At 42.0% G+C, this 11,648-nt stretch overlaps 1 long non-coding RNA gene across 3 annotated transcripts; it reads right to left on the bottom strand.

Moving 5' to 3' along the window:
* Window positions 1–2,994: 2,994 nt before the first annotated feature.
* Window positions 2,995–6,839, bottom strand: LOC147958693 (uncharacterized). 3 transcript variants are annotated; one of them, XR_015610782.1, is made up of 7 exons: window positions 6,586–6,839; window positions 5,742–6,510; window positions 5,215–5,414; window positions 4,162–4,274; window positions 3,750–3,965; window positions 3,533–3,655; window positions 2,995–3,418 (listed from the first exon to the last, which is right to left on the bottom strand). It is a non-coding gene; the product is annotated as an uncharacterized LOC147958693 (long non-coding RNA). The 3 variants fall into 3 exon arrangements; XR_015610780.1 differs by having other exon boundaries at window positions 5,152–5,414; XR_015610781.1 differs by having other exon boundaries at window positions 3,533–3,673; window positions 5,152–5,414.
* Between the last annotated feature and the right edge of the window lie 4,809 nt (window positions 6,840–11,648).

Consider the following 11,648-nt stretch of genomic DNA (forward strand, 5'->3'; position numbering starts at 1 on the left):
AGGAAGACCACCCTCTCGTGAGGTTCTGGGGTAGGGATGACCTGCCCCGCGGCTGGCAGCCGGTGCGCGATGTCCGCGGCTAAATATCCGGCTCCGCGCAACTTTTTGATGTGCCCCTCCATGACGGAGGAGGCCATCCACTTTCCTCCCGCTCCGGACATGTTTTGGAGAGAGTTGAGGAGGAGGATGCGGACTTGGGCGCTGGAGCTTGAGTGCGCGAGAATGGATGAGCAAGGAGGAAGAAGGCGTGGGTAGAAAAAGGTGAGATCTTATCCCTTTATAAGGGCGGGCTAAACTATACGCCCCCACTTACCTAGTAAAACTCGCTTATCCCCCAAGAACCGTAATTGATGGCGCGGTTGGGTTACCCACGTCCGTATTGATGAGAATCCCGTAATAAGGGGAACACGATCTCTGCTCTGGCAAGACGTGTCAAGAAACCGCCTCGCGTTATGTGCGGGGCTGGTTAAGGAAGAACGGTTCGAATAATTACCGGGCCATGGCATGATGTCATGCTGCCAAAATGTGTCAGTAGATTGGATTTGTGGAAATATTATTCTCTCTATGGTGGTATGTGGAACTTATTTTGCAGGGTCGGACACTACCTTGTATTCAAATTCTTCCGTGGTGTACTCGGAGGAGGAACCCGCCTTGCAATGCCGAAGACAACACTGCGCGTCGGACTCATCATCATTGAAGCCTGGTTCAGGGGCTACTGAGGGAGTCCTGGATTAGGGGGTCTCTGGATAGCCGGATTATATCCTTTGGCCGGACTGTTGGACTATGAAGATACAAGATTGAAGACTTTGTCCCGTGTCCGGATGGGACTCTAATTGGCGTGGAAGGCAAGCTAGGCAATACAGATATGTATATCTCCTCCTTTGTAACCGACCTTGTGTAACCCTAGCCCCCTCCGGTGTCTATATAAACCGGAGGGTTTTAGTCCATAGCACATTAGACAATCATACCATAGGCTAGCTTCTAGGGTTTAGCCTCTCCGATCTCGTGGTAGATCAACTCTTGTACTACACATATTATCAAGAATAATCAAGCAGGACGTAGGGTTTTACCTCCATCAAGAGGGCCCGAACCTGGGCAAAACATCGTGTCCCCTGCCTCCTGTTACCATCCGCACAGTTCGGGACCCCCTACCCGAGATCCACCGGTTTTGACACCGACAACAGTGTTGCTATTGGGTATACTCTTGATGATCTTAAGGGCATTAGTCCCACTCTATGTCAACATAAAATTAATTTGGAAGAAGATGCTAAACCAGTTCATGATCATCAACGCCGGTTGAATCCTAAAATGAAAGAAGTGGTAAGAAAGGAGATACTAAAGCTCCTTGAGGCTGGTATAATTTATCCCGTTGCTGATAGTCAGTGGGTAAGCCCTGTCCATTGTGTCCCTAAGAAGGGAGGTGTTAATGTTGTTCCTAATGATAAAGATGAATTGATTCCTCAAAGAATTATTACAGGTTATAGGATGGTAATTGATTTCTGCAAATTAAATAAGGCTACTAAAAAGGATCATTACCCCTTACCTTTTATCGATCAAATGCTAGAAAGATTGTCCAAACATACACATTTTTGCTTTCTAGATGGTTATTCTGGTTTCTCTCAAATACATGTGTCAGCCAAAGATCAATCAAAGACTACTATTACATGCCCTTTTGGTACTTTTGCTTATAGACGTATGCCTTTTGGTCTATGTAATGCACCTGCTACCTTTCAAAGATGCATGATGGCTATATTCTCTGACTTTTGTGAAAAGATTTGTGAGGTTTTCATGGACGACTTTTCCATCTATGGATCTTCTTTTGATGATTGCTTAAGCAACCTTGATCGAGTTTTGCAGAGATGCGAAGAAACTAATCTTGTCTTGAATTGGGAAAAATGTCACTTTATGGTCAATGAAGGTATTGTCTTGGGGCATAAAGTTTCTGAAAGAGGTATTGAAGTTGATAAAGCCAAGGTTGATGCTATTGAAAAGATGCCATGTCCCAAGGACATCAAAGGTATAAGAAGTTTCCTTGGTCATGCTGGTTTTTATAGGAGGTTCATTAAGGACTTCTCAAAAATTTCTCGGCCTCTGACTAATTTATTACAAAAATATATACCATTTGTCTTTGATGATGATTGTGTAGAAGCATTTGAAATACTTAAGAAAGCATTGATTACTGCACCTATTGTTCAGCCACCTGATTGGAATTTACCCTTGGAAATTATGTGTGATGCTAGTGATTATGCTTTAGGTGCTGTTCTAGGACAAAGAGTTGATAAGAAATTAAATGTTACTAGTAAGGTGCCCGTGCGTTGCCACGGGAAAATAAATATAGTTCACATGACATATATACATATAAATAATCGATCAATCTCTCACCCAATCCTCAATTCCCAACCCACCACGTGCCTCCCACAAAAAAATATGCTCCTAAGCAAGGGTAATGGCCATTCTTCATCCACACACACACACCAATAGATGCTCAGATTTGGACAGCCGACAGATTGGAGTGGCGCGGTTGGCAAAACTGTGGACTTTGCCCGCTTTGCAAACGTGTTGGCGAGACGGGTGCACACCTCTTCTACAAATGCCGCTACACCATAAGGCTATGGAATTCGGCCATCCTTGAATTCGGTCTAGCGCACATCGACACCTCCTCTTGGCACTTGGATGGATCCATTTTGGAATGATGGGAAAAGTGAACCTGCTTGCAAAACCCAAACCAACGAGCCTTGGCCTCGCTTACAATGCTTGTCTCTTGGACAATCTGGAACGAGCGTAATACTTAGGTCTTCCGACGCAAGAGCGCGCCGCCTCTGGTCCTTCTCCATGCTATCATCAACAACATCAAGCTTTGGGTTCTCGCGGGAGCTAAAAAACCGGGGTGTATTCTTGTGCGCGAGTAGTTGCCATGCCGGGCATGTGGGTCATTTGTAACACTCTAAAACTCTTCTCTCTTATTTAATGAATGAGGCAAATCTTTTGCCTCCGTTTGGAAAAAATAGACTAATAGACTAACCAATTAAAGTCTTCACCTGAAGACAAAACATGCATGTACATGTCGTTGCATGCCAAATTGAAATATGGAGGTTGTGAAGCCAAATAACCAACTCTCGTTTGTAAGGAAAAGAAAATACTTATGACCACATGCTTGTATTTAGACATGCTAGGTCCAACACATGTCCTCCTTTTACATCAATGATCTTCTCTTCTTTACCATTACTGCCGTCCTCTTTTTCTCCCACGGCCATCTTCTCTATATTACCATTACAGCCGCTTCCATTGGTTCAACTCGCCGTCACCGACAACATGCAACTCATTTCAATCATATGTACAGTACAATGTTCAAGGAGCACTCCAGCTTTTAGATACATAATTGTTGATGTCTAAATTGGATCAAGCATACATAGTACCTCTACACAAATTACACGAGAATGATTCTGTCAAAAGAAATGATGCAACCAACAGAATTCATATTTTGGCTACAATAAACAAAGGATAAAATTAGCACAAGTGCGGTTCAATTTACCTGATCATAGTTCTTCTCTCGCATATGTGGAAATAGTCCTACTACTTCAACATGGAAGCCAGGCACATCCTTCATGTAGTAAATTGTATGTTCACAAACCTTATGAACATTTAAAAATGTAGCCTGCATTTTCACAATCACCTAAACAATATTGTTCACCCGAACTGGATTAAAAAGTAAAAGGGTATATGAAAAACAATCATACATTAAAACTTACTGTGTGAACATCTCATATATGCTCAGATAGTAGTGTGATTTGATCATCCAAATTGCATCGAAAAGTTGATCTCAATATATCCGTGAATCCTCAATCATTGCCTGGTGTAGAGGAAGAAATGCTCAAGGCACATAGACAGGAAAACCAAATCAACACGCCCGTTCAAGTGAATGGTGCCGGTTCCATCGTTTTATGTACAGAAGTATGGCACTGACACTGCAAGATACATAAGGTCAGCTGAGACCGGTACATTGTTTACCAACTGTTCTTTGTAATGCTTGAGTCATCCTCGTTCACCTCCAATCTGAATGTTTTCCCAACACAAAAATTTACACATACGTGCAACTTCAACAATATTTGTGTTCGCTTGTCTATAACAGTTACCATTCTAGTTGTACAATTGCAGTTATACCTTTTGCGTACATGGTCCTTGCACTTAGGATTTGAAATTGTTCCTTTTGCATATGGTTGGAGCTACCCATTCACCATCTTCCTCAACATCCTAGTCCTCGTGATTGGTTACATCTAAATGGCAATTAACATTTATGTAACAACTTGTATAACTCTACTGAAAATCATATGCATGCAAATTTTCAACAGCTAAGTTATCCCACACGGTATTTCGCAAAATGATTTTTTTAATGGGTCCAAATTGAATGCAAAGTAACCATTGATCCACAGAGAAATCAAAAGGGTAACAAACCATTCCATTTTTATTTTGTATGCTAATCATGTAGGTCAGGCATCGTCACTAATTGTAGCCTCAAAGTGACACAGGTTTATTTAACTTTGCAAACAAAGATAGTAAGATGGAGACATCGAGAGGAAGCGAACTATCAAATTTCAATCTTCATTATGCAACTAATAACAAACAAAGCTTAACAATATTTTCTATTTTCTTCTCTCATGTTTGTCCGTGTTTTTTTATGCAACTACTCAAGGGAATGACCATGTCTTTTTTAGCAGAAAAAGGCTGGAGCTCTGCCATTTAATTAAGCAAGAAAAAAAATTACGTACATCAAACTCCAGGATAACATTCAGGGATAATCCATATGAATTGCTTATTGCCTTCTTCCTACTTCCTTGTTCTGCTGTCTAGTTGATACAATCGTTTACAGGGACGTCTCCAGGTGAACATGTTGGTCATTTAGCTTGGCAAGAGATTAACTTTAGGGCCTATTATTATGTAGGCAAGCAGAGCAATTGAGGACAAGTAGTTTCTTTGGATTGTTGGGTTATAGGCCTTGTTCCTTTAAATTCAGAGATGCACTATAAATTTTAACCAATCTCAGCTTCATGAATAGGCAGTTCTCCTTCCCTTTTCTTAAGATTATCTGGCTGTTGCATATGTATGATCAAAGACAGAGAAGCACTGTAGATATAACAGAAATAATGCACTCACACTGTTGTCAGGTTCCTTGTACTTCAAGTAATGATGACGCGGCAGGGGATAACAATCTCGTACCATGTTAGGGAGTCGCCGGCGGGCTTGGAGGAGGACCAGAGCATGTTTTTCCTACTCTGCTTTGCGCATCTCCGCCTCCTCATTCGCTGCTGCAACATCTTTCCGTGCCCATTGCAGGGGGTCGTCCTCCCAGGCTGGGTATAAACCACCTTAACCATCGTGCTGCCGCCCCTTCCAGTCATTCATCCACTTGTGCAGGACTGCCATGACCGTTTTGCCTCATAAGCACATAAGTCAACAATATATGGGATATAAGAAGTAAGCACCATTGCTCATGTTACAGAAATATCTCTTAAAAACATCACTTTCTCTATAGACAATGTAAAGAAAAACTGATAACAATTATTTTCAGCAGACCAAGAAAGAACGAGGGTTTGCTGAGAAATACTAATGAAACTAACAATTACCGTTGTGCGTTCTAGCATATTAGAAATTTCATTTCATTTACCATGTAGTACAAAACCTAAGTTATTGTCTGGAAGCATATACGTCAAATAAATATAGTGGAAAGGACCACAATGGCATACCTGCAGAAGAGCCACAACTTGAGCAGCAAATTGCAAAATAACTTAGTTTTCTTGAGGAAATATCACATGGTAAAATCTCCATGGTTCCCTAGATGCATAAACATCATCACCCTGCAGGCAAACATGACTTACCAAAGCGGATCAGTCTACAACATCCAAACTTACCAATAAAAGATCTACATATGATGGGCACAAAAACTCCACGGGCATGAATAAATCTAGAAAATGTGAAAAGATCTACACTATTACGGCAAGCACGACAAACACTTTAGAAATTTGAGCTTTAGTCATGTCGCTGCATATTTGGAACACCATAATGTTATTCCTACTGAACCTTGTGTCAGCCATTTGAATAATTACAACTAAAATGATATGTGACCTTTTATATCTGGCTGAACTTTGTGTCAGCCATTTAAATGTAATACTGTAACAAATTCCTACTGAACCTTGTGTCAGCCATTTAAATGTAATACTCTAACAAATTCTATATGTGGCTAAATTTACTACCTAACGTCCATGCTTATATAGCACAAAAAGTGAAGATTAATGTCCATGCTTATACAGCCCACCTTTCCCCAAACAAGGATGTACACGATTATTTTGTTTCTGGAAATATTGCTGACAGTGTACACATACAACCTCAAATTCTCAACTGGGAAAAAACAAAGCTAATCATCACTGAACTATTGTGCTTCTTTTGCATCACATCTCCGTGAAGAAGCTGCCACCATGGTGGATGGGAAACTCCCATGGTGTGCTACATCTGCATCTGCAGCAGAGGATATGAAGAGAAGGTGAGGTGTAGAGGTGGCATATCCCGGCCAAGATAGAGGGAGGGACGAACCTAGGGGCGCCGGAGACGCGCCGGCGAACCCTTGCCAGAAACCCTAGCCATGGGGGTGGGGTTGCGAGCGGGTGGTAGAGGCCGGGAGCGGAGAATCTGGACGGAGGGGAGGGAGGCGCGGACCATGGTGAGCTTGGGGCGTGCAGCGCGGCGCCGGAGCTCGCCAGAAGCGGCCGGCGTGGGTGGTGGCGGCGGCGAGGACTTCGTGGGCGAGAGGAAGAGGAGGCGAGCTTGTGCGTGTGGTTGTGTCTGTTTTTTTTTCATTGCAAATCTGATTGGACGGCGGGTTGAATACGACAAACTATAGGGACTCTTTTGCAAGAATGAAACGTTTTCTCTGGTAGTTACTTAAAAAGGGAGTGTGGGTTGAATTCTAAGAAACAGAGGGACTTTTATGCAAAAATGCCCACGACGTACGACCAGAAGCGATCGCTGGTTTATTAGTAGGTAGAGATTCAATATGCTAGTAAAACCCTAGAGAATGCTCAAAGAAATTATGATACCACTGAAAAAGAATTCTTAGCAGTTGTATTTACTTGTGATAAGTTCAGACCTTATATTGTTGATTCTAAAGTAACTATTCACACTGATCACGCTGCTATTAAATATATCATGGAAAAGAAAGATGCTAAACCTAGACTTATTAGATGGGTTCTCTTGCTACAAGAATTTGATTTACATATTGTTGATAGAAAAGGAGCTGAGAACCCCGTTGCAGACAACTTGTCTAGGTTAGAAAATGTGCTTGATGACCCACTTCCTATTGATGATAGCTTTCCGGATGAGAAACTAAATGTCATAAATGCTTCTCATACTGCTCCATGGTATGCTGATTATGCTAATTACATTGTTGCTAAGTTTATACCACCTAGTTTCACATACCAGCAAAAGAAAAAGTTCTTCTATGATTTGAGGCATTACTTTTGGGATGACCCACATCTTTATAAGGAAGGAGTAGATGGTGTTATTAGACGTTGTGTACCTGAGCATGAACAGGAACAGATCCTACGCAAGTGTCACTCCGAAGCTTATGGAGGACACCATGCTGGAGATAGAACTGCACATAAGGTACTGCAATCTGGTTTTTATTGGCCTACTCTCTTCAAAGATGCCAGTAAGTTTGTCTTATCTTGTGATGAATGTCAAAGAATTGGTACTATTAGTAGACGTCAAGAAATGCCTATGAACTATTCACTCGTTATTGAACCATTTGATGTTTGGGGCTTTGATTATATGGGAGCCTTTCCTTCCTCTAATGGATGTACACATATTTTAGTTGTTGTTGATTACGTTACTAAGTGGGTAGAAGCTATTCCAACTAGTAGTGTTGATCATAACACTTCTATTAAAATGCTTAAAGAAGTTATTTTTCCGAGATTTGGAGTCCCTGGATATTTAATGACTGATGGTGGTTCACATTTTTTTACCATGTGGTTCACATTTTATTCATGGTGCTTTCCGTAAAATGCTTGCTAAATATGATGTTAATCATAGAATTGCATCTCCTTATCACCCTCAGTCTAGTGGTCAAGTAGAATTGAGTAATAGAGAAGTCAAATTAATTTTGCAAAAGACTGTTAATAGGTCTAGAAAGAATTGGTCCAAGAAACTTGATGATGCATTATGGGCCTATAGAACTGCATATAAAAATCCTATGGGTATGTCTCCCTATAAAATGGTCTATGGAAAAGCATGTCACTTGCCTCTCGAACTAGAACACAAGGCTTATTGGGCTATTAAAGAACTCAATTATGATTTCAAACTTGCCGGTGAGAAGAGGTTATTTGATATTAGCTCACTTGATGAATGGAGAACCCAAGCCTATGAAAATGCCAAGTTGTTTAAAGAAAAAGTTAAAAGATGGCATGACAAAAGAATACAAAAGCGTGAGTTTAATGTAGGTGATTATGTATTGCTATACAACTCTCATTTAAGATTTTTTGCAGGAAAACTTCTCTCTAAATGGGAAGGTCCTTACGTTATCGAGGAGGTCTACCATTCCGGTGCCATAAAAATCAACAACTTCGAAGGCACAAATCCGAAGGTGGTGAACGGTCAAAGAATCAAACATTATATCTCAGGTAATCCCATAAATGTTGAAACCAATATTATTTAAACCGTAACCCCGAAGGAATACATAAGGGACACTTTCCGGAACGTTTCAGACTTCGAAAAGGGATAGGTATGTGGTACGGTAAGTAAACTGACTCCAAAACAGTTTTTAAGGCAATATTTCTCCATTTTGGAATATTTAGAAAAATAGAAAAATAAGCAGCAGTCCGGGAAGGACAGGAGGGCTCCACAAGGGTGGAGGGCGCGCCCTACCCTACTAGGCGCGCCCCCCTACCTCGTGGGCACCTCGTGTGCTCTCCGGACTCCGTTTTCATACACGACACATATTTTGGTCGGTAAAAATTCATTATATAATATCCCGAGGGTTTTGACTCTCGTATCACGCAAAAATCTCTTGTCTTTGTTTTGAGCTGTTTTTTTGACAGATCCATGTCATCATGTCGTCTTCACGTGCCCCCAAGGACCAGTTCTTCAAGAAGTTCATCAACCCCTACCTCGCAGAAGTGCTACAACACCCTCAAACCAACCCCTACCTCAAGCGAAGGCCAACGCGGTGGCTTGCTCGCGTGTGAGTCACGCTCGGGCTAGCCTGCCAACCCGTGCGGAGGCCAGCGCGGCATCCAGCCCGTCTGGCGGAGCGGCGACCAACTCCCTCGTCACCGGCGCCACCGACGAACACGCATCTATATTGTTTGAAGTAATGTTCAGGAAAAATAATGATTTTGAGGGGGAATATAACAGGATAGAAGGTCTGATGCGGGTCCCTCGTGTCAACGGTCAAACAAAATGTGTTGGTTTAAGCTGCCTCGTCAGCACGGATGTGTGGGCCAACCCTGTCATAAACGGGTTCAAACGAGCCTAATCGGCACTAGGCAGTAGTTTTTGGCACGGTTAAGAAATTTTGGGTATGTTTTTGCTATTTTTTGTACAATAGTTTCTTCCTAGGGCTGGTTGAAAGTGGTATTTTTTTGTTAAATACTCTACATATTATAAGTAGGAGTGAAAGTTAAGCTTTGGAAGCCAATAAGCAAGGCTAGTTACATAGTGCCTATGTGTACGTGATTGAAAGTAAATATCAACCATGAGTGACTAATATCTTGATGGAAAACTCGAAACTATGGAAATACTAGCATTTTTTGGAATGGTTGGAAATACTAGCAATGTTCACGTGCATTGCAACGGATCATAATTAGAATAATACTTATTCACAAACTTGATACAAAACACTCTAATTTTGATATACATATATCACTAGAGATATATTATGTTTCAATCAGAAAATATTCCTTGGGCTGTTTTGGTGAGGTGAGGGAGGGGTGTGGTTGGTTTTAAGATACTAATTATGGGTTTCTCCGCAAATTGGTAGAGAAGTGGGATGTTGGTGAGAAAAGGCAACAACTTACCTCACAGTCGTTAGATGTAGATCTAATTGTCAGAAATGACGGATGGCACACACACCATCATCACCAACTTAGTCTTCTGTAGGAGTACTAGTAAGATGTTCGTGCATTGCACGGAACATCGAGATGCATATTTTTATAAAACACTTGTTGTGATTGACCCATGCAGGAGTAATCCCATGTGTAAAAACTAATGATATCTCGAGAAAGAGGAGATAAGGTGAAGAGGAGTGGGGCGTGGTGGTGATTGGTGGTCGGACTAAGCGGAGGTAAGGGGATGGACGACGCCGGCAGTGGCCACCAAGCCAGTTTGTTCTAGAGGCTTCCTTTTTTAATTGCTCAACAATGAGGTTGTTGGAGATAAGGATGAACGAGGGAAGGCCTTGTCTGCAAATGTGGAGAGAGGTGCAGGTATCTTTTAGTTTAATTTCCATCCGTCAGATATAGATTGGATGGTCTATTGCAAGATGGCACGCATACCATCATCACCAACTCGGTTTTTTATAAGAGAAGAAATATAAGTATGGAGATACAAACGTATTATCGATACTTGTTTCCGTAAACTAGGATCTACATTCTATTCAACGGCTCAGCATGTGGGGCCTTAGCACAATGACTTCTCGACTGTGTAAAACAAAGGTATTCATGTCACCGATAAGGAGGGGGACGGCGGCGCGCTTTTGGCTTGCTCTAGTCCTAGTGGTCATACTAGGTGGTCTACGCACGTGTAGATTTATTCTTTTTCACGTCTCGTGTTCGCCGTACTGCCATGACTGTTGATGAATAGACTGTAATTTATTCACGGGGAAACCCTTGTTGAGTGTGTTTGTGAGAGAGAGAGAGAGAGAGTGTGTGTGATATGTCTAGAGACTGAGGCAATGATAAGAGATTCTTTGTGTCTATGTGTGTCGAGGATAGAGAGAGACATGTACATGGGGCTTTGTGTTGTGTAACGTGGAGACACATAGACATAATCAAAGAGTGAGTGTGTGAGATACACATGTGAACATGGGGAGAGATGTGTGAGTTAGAGAGATGGAGAATTTTGGTGTGCATCTAAGCTAGAGAGGGGGGATATATACATATCTAGAGCTATAGAGAATATGCAAGGGTGTGTGTCTTAAAAAAAGGATCCAGATAGCTAGATGGGTGTTTGTGTGTGCGTTTTTGTGTGAGAGGGGGTGTGTGTATGTGGAGTAGGGACACCACTAATGATGTAAACCTAGTATAATGGAAGGGGTAATGGTGTGACATGTGTGTCAATGAGAGACAACGGCATGTGTAGTAGCGGGATAGCATGGGTGCGGGCGGGGAGCAGACTATTTGGAAGAGACATCGAGTGTGTGTGGGAGAGAGGTGTGAGAGAGAGAGCTAGAGACGGAGAGAGATAGAGGAAAAGAGGGAGGAGAGAGGGGTCGTTTGTGTCCATAAGTGGCGTATAGATAGGGAGACAATGTTGATGTTGTTCAAAATTGGCCTATGTACGAAGATGCAAGGGAAGCGAGTCATCGTGTGTGTGATAGGGACTTCATGAGAGATCTATAATAGATGGTGTAGAGAACAACGTGCGAGATTGAGAACGATGATACA

Source organism: Triticum urartu, chromosome 7A, assembly GCF_056163025.1.
Source record: "Triticum urartu cultivar PI428250 chromosome 7A, HENAU_Tu73, whole genome shotgun sequence".
Taxonomy (NCBI): Eukaryota; Viridiplantae; Streptophyta; class Magnoliopsida; order Poales; family Poaceae; genus Triticum; species Triticum urartu.